The sequence below is a fragment of the Bubalus kerabau genome, chromosome 10 (genome assembly GCF_029407905.1).
Source record: "Bubalus kerabau isolate K-KA32 ecotype Philippines breed swamp buffalo chromosome 10, PCC_UOA_SB_1v2, whole genome shotgun sequence".
NCBI classification, from domain to species: domain Eukaryota; kingdom Metazoa; phylum Chordata; class Mammalia; order Artiodactyla; family Bovidae; genus Bubalus; species Bubalus kerabau.
Window position 1 is genome coordinate 48,902,499 of NC_073633.1, and position 13,506 is coordinate 48,916,004.

Sequence of the window (13,506 nt, forward strand, 5' to 3'; positions counted from 1 at the left end):
CCCAAGTTATTTCTTGCATGAATCGTTCTAAAGTTCTTTCAGGCACAGTGGGACTCCCAAATGCCTATGATGTAAAGCCTCGGCAATGTGTGAATGTGTAGGAAGTGTTTGTAAGATTTTCTTTCCCAATCATCTTGCTTTTTGGCAGATGACACAATTGAGGTGCAATATGTAGGTGGACATTTTCTAAATTATAAAATATAGGAGGCTAGTGGGTGACTGCAGAGGCAATGACATTCACAAAGTAGAGAAGATCAGGTTTCTTATCTTCTCTTAGAAGAGTCTGAAAAGGCACTCATTCTTCCACAAATGTGATTTACAAAACAAAATTAGAGCATATAGGACCTTTTCAGTACAGTAAAAATTGGAAAACTGTCTTCTTCGTGGAGGATTCTATATAGTGGTATTGAATGGTTCAGTCCCAAGTCACTGAGTTAGGGAGCTTGCCACTGAGAGCTTAGCAGCAATAGAAGCTTGATTCTCAGCCTTGGAGGCTGAGACCTGACTTTGTTATTACACCAAGAGTGGATCCATCTCCCTAGGGCTGAGTTACCGGAGATTGATGTGTAAAATCAAAATGCCAGCTTCTTACTGAGCCATGAAACAAAACTGTCACAAAGGCAGGAGTCCTTACATTGACATGTCCAGCTCGTTTTCTTCCTAAAGTAAACCAACAAGGGAAGTCAGACTGGGACTAGGAGATTGTAGGCTGAGCATGGATTCAGTACACAGGAAGTAAGACCAGCTGAGTAGCTGAAGGTATTAAGCTAGGGGCAGCCAGTGCAGATGTGTCCAGGGGTCTGAGAGGTAAGTGAGCTGAGTGAAGATGCCGGTGGAGGCTGTGGATGGCGGGAGCTGTCTGCAGGGGACAACTCTTACACAGTTCTAGCTGATTGTTGCCACATGGCAATGTGGGATTTTTCTCAAAAAAAGTAATAAATGAAGAATTTTATATAAAATATTTACATTTTAAAAGTTTCCAATTAATTTGAATATTGGGCTCCCCAGGTGGTGCAGTGGTAAAGAATCTGCCTGCCAAATGCAGGAGACATGGGTTCGATCCCTGGGTGGGAAAGATACCCTGGAGTAGGAAATGGCAACCCACTCCAGTATTCTTGGCTGGAAAATTCCATGGACAAAGGAGCCTGGCAGGGTAGAGTCCAGGGGGTTGCAAAGAGTCAGATAAGACTGAGCGACTGAGTACACACACATATAAACACACACATTAAAAAAGAACCTAACAGAACCAGACAAATCCAGCTGGGAGCAAGGTTAGGTGTCCACACTCAAGTCTGTGATCTCTGCCTTGAGTTTTCAAAGCCTGACGCATCTGGCTCATGTTAGGGGTGATCTTTCCATGAGACTCGAATAACTCAGAGCCATTGGTTACGGTTGTTGTGTCCAGAACAATGTGTAGACACACAGAGCCAACACTTGTCTGAGTGACACTCTTTCCTATATTTCTATGATGGATCAACATCACTTGCTCCCACACGCTTTGGTGAACATACCCTTTAGGTATCATAATATATTCATTCTTTCACAGCCCAGGCTTGCTGACCTGACACTATCTGGTTTCTAAGCAGTTTTGTATTCTCAGCCCTTATCACACTATATTGATTGTAGAGTTTAACCCTTAAGTCATTCTTTATTGCCCTCATTTTCAAGTTCCAGGGAGATAAATCACTGTACATTCACGAACTGACAACACTGTCTTATAAAAAGTACACCATTTTGTCAGAAAAATAATTTACTCTTAGTGCTGGGATAAATTATTTTCCCTACCTTTTAATAAAAACAATGGTCTCCCAGGTTGCTTATTTAAAAACAGAACCCATCAAATGGGCCATCTGTATGATATCTGTATTGCAGTTTTGAAAAGATAGAGTAATATCTGAGAATTGTTTAGGACAAAAGAAACTGCATAAATGATTATTAATGTTTTCCTGTCTAATCACAGCTGGCTTATTAGCAATGTTATTTTTAAAAATCAGCAGCATGGTCATAGAAACATTTTCTTCTCAATTTGCCACACCAGTAGGCATATGCTGCTGATGTCAGCATGACAAAATCGAGACATCAAGGCCTTAAAAAACAACCCATATTATTATGTTTTACTTTTGGTGCTAACTTGAGATTGAGCAGCTGTTCAAAAATTGTGGGAGGCATTTCAGAGACAGATTTTTGGTCTGGACCTGAAATTCTGCAGAATGGAATGGAAGGTTCTGTCCTATACATTACCAATCTGGGCATCAACTCGTAGGCAGGCCAGGTACTCAGTGGAGTCTGTGGTTCACAGTCCCTAGCTCTCCACAGAGAAGTGAAAGTGTATTTTATTTGGTCAGTCTGATCTGAAAGAAGCATTGGGACATTTGGTATGCAGGGACATTTTATCTGAAAAATGACACCTGGTCCTGAAGTCTTGGTTGACTTAAACAGTTAAGTTTTGGTCGACTTAAACAATTGTTCCATGGAGGGAGACTCTTTAGAGTGGTTCACTGAAGAGACAGCTGTCTGAATCATTTGCAAACAGGAACTTAGGGGTCCAGCTTTCTTTTGCTTATGAACTAGTCATCTAAATCATGTCAGTAATAGAAATTACTTTTTATGGAAAATTTCACACATGCACAGAAGTAGATGGGATAATATCATGACTCCCCTATGTATTCTGCAGCCAGTCTCACAAATTATCAACTTTGGCCACTTTGTTTCATTTATACACCTACCTGCCATTTCTATTCCCAACGTATTATTCTGAAGTAAATCTCAGGCATTATGTAAAATATTTCAGTGTACATTTTAAAATAATAATATCTAAAATTAACATATTTAATTTGCATCTAAAATTAAAAGATAATACCTAAATATCAAAGATCTAGTCAATGTTCTAATTTTCCTGATTATCTCATAAATAGCTGATAATTGGTTTGTTCAAATTAGGATTCAAACAAGGTCCACAGATTGCAGTTGGTTGGTGTGTCTGCTAAAAGTATCTTTCTCTCTTTTAAAACAATTTTATTAGACTATAAAAATAAAGATAGAAAACTACACAAAAATATATGACAATTTATTTTTTATAAAAGTGAATAACTTTGAAACTACAACCCCAGACAGAAAATAAAACTTTACCTTCTACTTTGGAAGCCCTGTCCATGAGACTCATTTCAATGCTGAACACTTTCTTCTCAATTACTTTTATAGTAATTGTTACTTTGCAAATAACTTTATCACCCAATTGTGATAAAATGTCCCTGGATATTATAATTTAGTCCTATTAAAAATGACTTAAATGAACTCATTTACAAAACAGAAACAAACTCACAGACGTAGAGAATGGACTTATAGCTGCCAGGTAGTTAGAATGGGGGAAGAAACAGGGAGTTTGGGATCGACATATGCATGTGTGCGTGCTAAGTCACTTCAGTCGTGTCCAACTCTTTGCGACCCTATGGACTGTAGCCCACCAGGTGCCTCTGTCCATGGGATTCTTCAGGCAAGAATACTGGAGTGGGTTGCCTCCTCCAGGGGATCTTACTGACCTAGGGATCAAACTTGAGTCTATATGTCTCCCACAATGGCATGCTTTACCACTAGTGCCATGTGGGAAGCCCTGGGATTGACATGTACACACTGCTATATTTAAAACAGATACAAACAAGTTCCTACTGTATAGTATAGGGAACTCTGTTCAATGTTACGTGGCAGGCTGGATGGGAGGGTAGTTTGGGGGAGAATGGGTACATATATATGGGTCCCTTTGCTGTCCACCTGAAACTATTAAAATCATAACATTGTTAATTTGCTATACTCCAATATAAAATAAAAAGTTAAAAGTGTATTTTAAGTTTTAAACTAACAGTCCCTTTCATTTCCTTATATCTCATCTGCATCCTTTGACCAGCAGGGTTTCCCAGTCTGGATTCTGCTGATTGCACACTCGTGGTGTATTTCAACATATTCTCTGCCCTCTGTATTTCCTGCAAATTGGCAGCTGGATCACACTGATCCTGTTGTCAAGGCAACGAGGTGTTGGGTACTTCTGTAAGAAGCACATCTGGTTGTCTCCCCTAGGGTGATGTCAGCAGCCACTGATGATGCTTACTGCCTGTATCTAGTCATTCATTTGGTTTGAAGAATGCAGATGTTCTAATTTTAATAATTTCTATTTCATCTGTTAGTTGAAATATTATTATAAAGAGATTCTCCTCCTAATCTATTATTTGGTTACTCAGTTCAGTTCAGTTCAGTTCAGCTGCTCAGTCATGTCTGACTCTTTGTGACCTCATGGACTGCAGCACACCAGGCCTCACCAACTCCCGGAGTTTACCCAAACTCATGTCCATTGAATCGGTGATGCTATCCAACCATCTCATTCTCTGTCGTCCCCTTCTCCTCCCACCTTCAATCTTTCCCAGCATCAGGGTCTTTTCAAATGAGTCAGCTCTTCACATCAGGTGGCCAAAGTTTTGGAGTTTCAGCTTTAACATCAGTCCTTCCAATGAATATTCAGGGTTGATTTCCTTTAGAATGGACTGGTTGGATCTCCTTGCTGTCCAAGGGACTCTCAAGAGTCTTCTCCAACACCACAGTTCAAAAGCATCAATTATTTGGTGCTCAACTTTCTTCATAGTCCAACTCTCACATCCATACATGACCACTGGAAAAACCAAAACCTTGACTAGATGGATCTTTGTTGGCAAAGTAACGTCTCTGCTTTTTAATATGCTCTCTAGGTTGGTCATAACTTTCCTTCCAAGGAGCAAGCATCTTTTAATTTCATGGCTGCAGTCACCATCTGCAGTGATTTTGGGGCCCAAGAAAATAAAGTCTGACACTGTTTCCCCATCTATTTGCCATAAAGTGATGGGACCGGATGCCATGATGTTAGTTTTCTGAATGTTGAGTTTTAAGTCAACTTTTTCACTCTCCTCTCTCACTTTCATCAAGAGGCTCTTTAGTTCTTCTTCGCTTTCTGCCGTAAGGGTGGTGTCATCTGCATATCTGAGGGTATTGATATTTCTCCTGGCAATCTTGATTCCAGCTTGTGCTTCTTCCAGCCCAGCATTTCTCATGATGTACTCTGCATAGAAGTTAAATAAGCAGGGTGACAATATACAGCCTTGACGTACTCCTTTCCCTATTTGGAACCAGTCTGTTGTTCCATGTCCAGTTCTAACTGTTGCTTCCTGACCTGCATACAGGTTTCTCAAGAGGCAGGTCAGGTGGTCTGGTAGTCCCATCTCTTTCAGAATTTTCCAGAGTTTATTGTGATCCACACAGTCAAAGGGTTTGGCATAGTCAATAAAGCAGAAGTAGATAGTGGTATAGTTCAAATAGGAAGGCAGGATAGATTGTTGTTGTTTAAACCAGATTTAAAGACAATACATTGATGTCCTATAACATTCTGTGTGTGAAAATCACTCAGTTGTGTCCGACTCTTTGTGACCCCATGGACCATGTGGTTCACGGAATTCTCCAGGCCAGAATACTGGAGTGGGTAGCCATTCCCATCTCCAGGTGATTTTACCAACCCAGGGATTGAACCCAGGTCTCCCTCATTGCAGGTGGTTTCTTTACCAGCTGAGCCATCAGGGAAGCCATCACATTCTGAAGGTGATCAATTCTTTTTGAGCTTATAGATTTAAACATATTTGATTTGTTTTAACCCATCCAAATTATTATTATCATGATTGAAGCTCCAACTGTCCCAATTGGAGATTTTGCCCAGTGAAATCTTCAGGTGGACTGGGAGCCTTTTTGAGATGATCCTAACAGTCTTTGATAACTTTCTTGGTATTTGAGAGACAATATATTCTAGGCCCTTCTTGTTATTTTCTGCTACAGACTTGGAACCAGCCATTTATTCCCCAGAATCTCTGATTTCTTTTAGTGAGAAATAGCATTTCAGGACCACAGTTTGGGTCCTAGGAATGCTCACTGCTAAGAGGACAGTCATTGTTTCTACTCAGTCTCTTTGTCTATTTCCATATATTTATATTTATATATGTTTATAACTTTTATATGATACATAAAATGTAAATGTTTAAAAATATACTTTCCAAATCATTGAATAAGTTGCAAACAACATGATGTGTGCTAAGTTGCTTCAGTTATGTCGGACTCTTTGTGCCCCACTGGACTGCAGACCGCTAGGCTCCTCTGTACATGGCATTCTCCAGCTAAGAATAGTGGGGTGGGTTGCCGTGCCCTCCTCTAGGGGACCTTCCCAACCCAGGGATTGAACCCACGTCTCTTATGTCTCCTGCATTGGCAGGCAGGTTCTTTACCACTAGTGCCACTTGGGAAGCTCAAACATCATGATATTTCACCCCAAATGACACTCTCAATGACTTTCCACTCCTATTATTGTCATTCATTAGAAATTTAACATTGCCTTAATGTCATCTAACATAGAGTCCATTTATCTTCAAAATAGCATATGCTGCTGCTAAGTCGCTTCAGTCGTGTCCGACTCTGTGCCACCCCATAGACGGCAGCCCACCAGGCTCCCCCGTCCCTGGGATTCTCCAGGCAAGAACACTGGAGTGGGTTGCCATTTCCTTCTCCAATACATGAAAGTGAAAAGTGAAAGTGAAGTCGATCAGTCCTATCCGACTCTTAGCGACCCCATGGACTGCAGCCTACCAGGCTCCTCCATCCACGGGATTTTCCAGGCAAGAGTACTGGAGTGGGGTGCCATTGCCTTCTCCCCAAAATAGCATATACATATTTTTAAAATCCAGATGTATGCATTATACTTGACATTATGCCTCTTTCATTCTCTTTAATATAGAACAGTATCTCTCCATCTTTTCTTTTTTCTTTCCTGACACTGACATTTTGAAGAATCTGAATTGTTTTATTGAAAATAGCATAGTTCTGGATTAGTCCTAATGATTAGATTCATGTTAAACATTTTGGCAAAACTACTGCATAACTGATATTGTGTATTTCCCCCTGTAGCTTGTGAGAAAGAGGTACAGAATATAAATTTGTTCTGTTATTACTGAGAAACAATTTGATCACTTGGTTAAGGCATGTCTGCTAGATATCTTCACCATAAGCATGTATCTTTTCCTTCTTAATTAAAAAAGAATCTGTGGGGTAAAGGACCTGGGAGTGATAACTATCTTGTTCTTCAATGAACTTTCACCCAATGGTTTAAGCATCCTTTACTAATCCTTGGCTGAATCAGTTATTATCCAAGGGTTACAAAATGATGATTTCTAAGGAAATGATTTTGTTTCTATACCTTATGTGCTTCTCTGTAAGTTACTCTCTATAAAGAAGATCTTTTCCTCTTTCTCTTGAGTATCACTTGGAGAATCATGGACTTTTAAAATGATATCATTTAGTATGGCCAATGGCAACACTTTAGAGCTGGCTCCTTCAAAGAAGGAGTACTTGGTCACTGCCAAGTATACTTTCTGTTTTTATGAATTTGCCTACTTTAATAACTCATACCAGTGGAATCACATAGTATTTGTCTTCTGTTTTTTTTTCTAGCAACTCACATCCCATTTCTCATTTTAAAATGTGTTGTTACAAAACTGAAGAAACACAATGCAGATTAAAAGACTTGACAGCATCATCAAGTTTCTTACCCAGTTGTCAACCTACCAGAAAGATAAATAGTGAACAACAGCAGGACAAGACATCTCTCCCCAGTTGCTATCAGTAGTAATTAAAACTAAAAATTATATCAAGTGAAAACAAAATAAAGAAGGGGTGAAAAAAATCCTCTAGGTAAATGGCTTTTCCAGCCATTTTCGATTTTTTTTTTGAATCATCACCTTATTTGATTATCTCTACATTTTAAAAAGATCCGCAGAGCTGTCCTTGAGGTTAAGCACATTGTTTATACCACTGGGCCAGTTGACAGGTGCCCTGTCTTAAGGGGAGGTGAGGATGGGGTTAGAACAGGGAGAAAAGGCTACAGTCTGTAGCCTCTGACCCAAGGCACATGGCTTTTCAACCCTGGGGAGACTCCCTCAGTGACTGATTAAGAGCTATGTTAGAAATGTTCAGAGAACAGAGGAAGAATTCAGTCCAGTTTAGTCTCTCTCCACTGAGCCAGAAGGGTCTCCAGTGCCTCTTCCTCCCACAAGCCAAGTCTCACCTTACATGCCCTGTTTCTTCTCATATTAGATGCAGCTTGCCTGCAGATGCATGAAGAACCGCCCTCAGTGGGCATTGCAGGACTCTTGCCATGCCTCCTTCAGCTGGAACCACATCACAACTTGGATGTTATGGGAAAAGCAACCCCATTCATTGATGTCCCCCTCACAGCCCTCAGATGACAGAAGCAGCAGTTCCGAGGCACCGCCTCCTGTTCACCAGGAGTCAACTCCAAGCCCAGCAACAACGTCCTGCAGGCAATTCTGCATACCTGCGGTGGCTGGAATAATAGACAACCTGTTGTCCATGTGAGTGGCTTCTCCTGGTGGACTGCAGACCAGGTCCTGAGCCAGGTTATTCCCTTTGTAGGAGTCTGTGATGTGCTGGGGTTGAAATTTGCAGATGATGGGGCAAATAGCCAGTGAGGGTATGCTGAGGTGGTGGTAGCCTCTGAAAACCTGGTCCACAAAATTATTGGAAACTCTTTCCAGAAAAGTACTTAATGGAGAAAAAGTGGACGTGGGGTTAGCCACCTGGCAGACCTGTCATAATTTGAGGCAGAGGCTCAGAGTCTCAAGAGTGGAAATAGGTATAAAGGACCAACGCAGTATTCTAGTAATTCTGCTGATGGCCATAGATTGAGAACCTTGTACTCACATCTGCCTAAAAGGATAAGCCCTGCCATGTGCTGCCTGACTTCAGTCGCTCTCCTCCAGTCCTTCACCTGATGAGTCTGGTCTCAGGCCCAATTCTATCCCTACCGCCTCTCTCCTCAACATTTGCAGTCTTCCTCTTTCTTCTGGCATCTCCCACGAGCATCTCCTGCCCCTCCATTACCTCCTTTTTATAGCTATACCTCCCCCTGGGCCATTCCACCTGCCCTTTACCTCAATCCAGCCTTATTTCCTTCACCAAATGCTACAGTAGGGCCTCCATCAGATATTTACATGAAGGCCTTTGACCCCTCTATCCACCTTGGCAGACAAGGTTTGGGCTTTCGACCCTCAATGGTGAATGAAGCTGAATTTGAAGAGATCATGAAGCAAACCAGAGCCATGCCAATCCCAAAGTGATTTCTGGAGCCAGCACAGGGGACTACAGTGACTCGACTGAGATGCTGCACACAGCTATTGCTGTTATCAAACAGTCTCAGGCCACCAGTGATGAGTGTTGCTGTGTCCTCATCTCCCTTAAGTGGTTCATGGCACTGAAGCCAAGTCCTACAGTGTGGGTGCCAGCAGGAGCTCTTCCAGAAAAAGACATCTGTTCTGGGAGAAATCGTCTAGCTAGTCCCAAGAGAGCAGCAGGACAGCAGGAGGCATCAGGACCTGCTTCTTAATAAGGATCAGCATGATGGTTATTTCCAAGAAAGGAACCAGGAGCACGAGAGACACCAGAATAGAGAATGGGGCTGCACCTCTGATAAAGGAATCTGGTTGGAAGCATTTTTGTTTTTTTTTAATGGACTTGTATCTCTTCACCTTCATCAGGCATATTTTGTGGATGCACCTGAGAATTTCAAAGCCCTGGATTCCTTTAAGTGGGAAGAAAAACTCCCCTCCATCTTCCTAGAGAAGAGAAGCTCCTCTTTGCCAACAGAGGACACAAGGCTTCACCTGAGGTAGATGGAAGATGATTCTTCTCCTTTTCAAGATTAACCCCACCTTCCATCATTGCCATCAGACTTTTTAATTGAAGCATAGTTGATTTACAATGTTGTGTTAGTTTCAGGTGTATGGCAAAGTGATTGAGTTACACATATACACATATTCTTTTACAGATTCTTTTTCATTATATGTTATCATAAGATATTGAATATATTGATAGTTCCCTGTGCTATACAGTATGTCCTTATGGTTTGTCTATTTTATTTATACTGGTATATATCTGGTAATCTCAATCTCTGACTTTATCCCTCCCCACTCCGTTTCCCCTTCGGTAACCATACATTTGTTTTCTATATCTGTGAATCTATTTCTGCTTTGTAAATAAATTCATTTGTATCATTTTTTTGGGTTCCACAAATAAGTGATATCATATGATAATTTGTCCTTCTCTGTCTGACTTACTTCACTTAGTATGATCATTTCTAGGTACATCCATGCTGCTTCTTTTTTACGGCTGAGTAATATTCCATTATACACACACACACATGCACACACACACACATGCACACACACACACACCACATCTTCTTTATCAGTTTATCTGTTAATGAAAATTTAGGTTGTTTAGAGTTACCATCTGACCCAGCAAGCTCACTCCTTGACATATAACTGGAAAAGATAAATCTCTTTTTACAAAAGATAAAAGACCCTAATATTCAGAGCAGCATTATTTACAATAGTCAAGACATGGATATCACCAGATTTTAATAATTTGGGTCAGCTCTCTGCATAGCCCAAGCAGTACTGTGGCAGCAGCAGACAGCTTTCTTACGGGAAGAACTTCAGGATCTCACTAAAATGTACTGACAGGAACATGTGTGGGAGTGGATCTTGAGTGTGTTGGATGGAGGGAGGTAGAGTATGAAGGGGAGCATGGTATAGGGTGCATTTATCAACCCAGGAGCACCGTCCCAGGGCTCAAGATCTAACTTCCTGGTAAGGACACTTAATAGGTTGCTGGCTGGGTTCTTTGTCGGTTGGACATAAAAATAGCTTACAACAAATGAGGCAGAGGTGCCACAACTGCCTGGGTGAAGTGTGGAGAGAAGAGTCAGAGGGTTTGTTAGCGTTGGTTTATGACAGGACACCGAGACCCTAACCAGTGACTGTGTCCCCCAGGAAGAGGGTCCAGAAGACAGCCCCACGACTGAGGCAACAAGGAACACACTTGTGAGGGTGGCAGTGGCAGAGACAGCAACGAAAAGTCAAGGCACTGTCCTCCGTAGGCCCAACTGAACCCCTGGCTCATCTGGCTCCAGTGCAGACCTTGGCAGGGGACCCTGGAGCTGGTCAGTGGACAGTCCCTGTGAGTGACATGTCTCACCTCAGGCACGTGCCTGGCCATCTCTCTGCTTTCTGCCTTGGGACTTTCTCCAAAGTCTGCTTGGTCCACATGGACGTGATGTAGAAGTGTGAGAGTGTTAATGCCTTAGGGGAGGAACTTTGGGAAACGAGGAACACGCAGTGAGTGAATGACCCCCGCCCCCCACCGCCCTGTCCTTCAGCGGGACAATCCTGGGACACGCTGGCTGCAGTTCCTCTGAGGACCTGTGATGAGACCAGTCCTTGGTGTCCACAGCGGTAAAAACTCTCCCTGTATTGACCTCAAACACAGGCTGCTCTAACGTCAAAAAGTCGCCATGTATTATTCTTTCTCGTATTCTGTGTCCTTCTCTCAGCAGCCACACTCCTGCTCCTTGGGGCCACCTCCCAATTCAACTCGACACCCCAGCCTGTGTCTCATGCTTTGTTTTCCGGGGAGCCCTATCTAAGGTTCTTCTTCTGTGCTTAAACTTGGGAACCAGTTAGCATATTATTATTATGTTAAAACATCCTCATTTGGAAAACATATCCCAGCTTAGCATTAATTGATTATTGGTGATACTGCCAGAGTTACATTTCATTTTCTCCACTCCAAGTTCATTTAGGGGAGAAGCAGTGTTTTTCCCATACCCCTCACGCTGTCCTTGATGGCAAAGCCAGGTAAAGCTCACAATACATTATGTGTGAGCAAAGAGGCAGAACTATTGTATTTTATAAAGAGCAGTTATTATTAAAAGCAATAAGTGGGCCTAATTAGGTCCAGTACATCTGAAAGTAATTGCATTACCTCCTGTAAGCATTTTAATGTGTCCAAGTGCTTAGCCTTAATTCTCCACACTAACTCTCACTGATTGTTTGCTCTGCCATTTGTTAAGACCTGCCTTTCCTAAGTTATCATCGCTGTTTATTCTGAATCTGTATTTTCAATCTGTAAAACATTAGATGGCTCTGCTTCCACCTTTATCAGGAAAAAGAATCTTTCCTGATTTAGATCCCAGATCTTGAAATGTTCTCTCTCTGGCAGACCCCAAGCCTCACCACTGCAATTTGAAAAGCTTCCAGAATCCCATTTCCTTCACAGATCTCCCTCTGAGGAGCACAGTATTGTACTGGCTGCAGCCTCTGGAAACCTGGAATTACCCAGAACCTCTCTTTCCTGAACTCCCCGAGAGGCCCTCAGCGCCTGGCAGGCACTGAGACCCAGACGGGTTGTTAGATGCTCCTTTGTCTTCAGTGTCATGGTTTTTAAACTAGAAATTCCTTGACATCAAGAATAACATTTTTGTAACTCAGTTCCTAGTACAAGGTCATGCACTGTGAAACACAATACAGTCTTTTTTTAATGAAGGTAGAGTCAAGGGTAAATTCAGGGAACACAAAAGAAAAAATTAATATCTAGCAAGTGAACAACATTTTGATCGGGTTAATATTAGAAGGCTCAGTGAGTTGGTTCACAGAGCTATAATATAGTTCTTAATACTTAGAAGCCTAAAGTAATTTAAAAACAGACAGAAATAAGTTATATGTGCTAGAGAGAACAGCGTCACAGAGCCAACACATTCCTATATAATTCTGAGTGTTCTCTATGGTATAAAGACAATATAGTAACATCCTGGATGCATCGTTATCATTTGTGTATGTTTGTGTCTTACAGCCCTAAAGGGTATAAGAAAAATTACAGAACCAGAGAGGAGCTAAGTCCACTAATCGAATATTTAAGAAATATTAAGTATGGATGGAAAGATGGGATTATCTCATTCAACTCCCTGATTTTATACCTTGGTATTGTCAGAAGGATACAGGCCCAGCAATGAGCCTTTGGTATCCTTCTAACATGCTGTGTGAATGCGGGAAGAAAGCTTGTTGATTCTCCTCATCTGCAGGTTTATCAGGAAGCCAGGAAAGGCTTTTAGGGATCTATATAGAAAGGAAAAAAAAAACCACCAAACTATAAACTAAAGCTTTATGAACACATACATTCATCATAGGCTGTTTATAATAGCTGGGAAATTAGAAATTACCTGAATTCTAATAGTAAGGTAAGAGTGAAGTAAATCATAAGATAATGTACAATAGAATATTATGTAGATATTAAGTGTTTCATAAAAAAATTAATACCATGGGAAAAAGCATGATACTAAATTTATATAGAGAGTATTATCTCACCTGTGTAGATATCAATGCCTGGATAGAAAAAAATACAGACAAAAGCATCCAAAATGGTAACTCTGGATAGCATGTATCTTTGGACGCTGGGATCTGGTGATTTTAATTTTTTAAAATAATGTTCTGTACTTTTCATAATGATTTTCTAATGGGAAAAATTTTTAAGCAGGAACATGTAAAATTATTTAAAATATATTAGTTAATATAAACTATAAATTTTTACATGAAAGAT

General features: G+C 41.1%; 1 pseudogene; it reads left to right on the forward strand.

The window, feature by feature from the left end:
• Positions 1–8,274: 8,274 nt before the first annotated feature.
• Positions 8,275–9,743, forward strand: LOC129622097 (cleavage and polyadenylation specificity factor subunit 7-like; annotated as a pseudogene).
• The last annotated feature ends 3,763 nt before the right edge of the window (positions 9,744–13,506 follow it).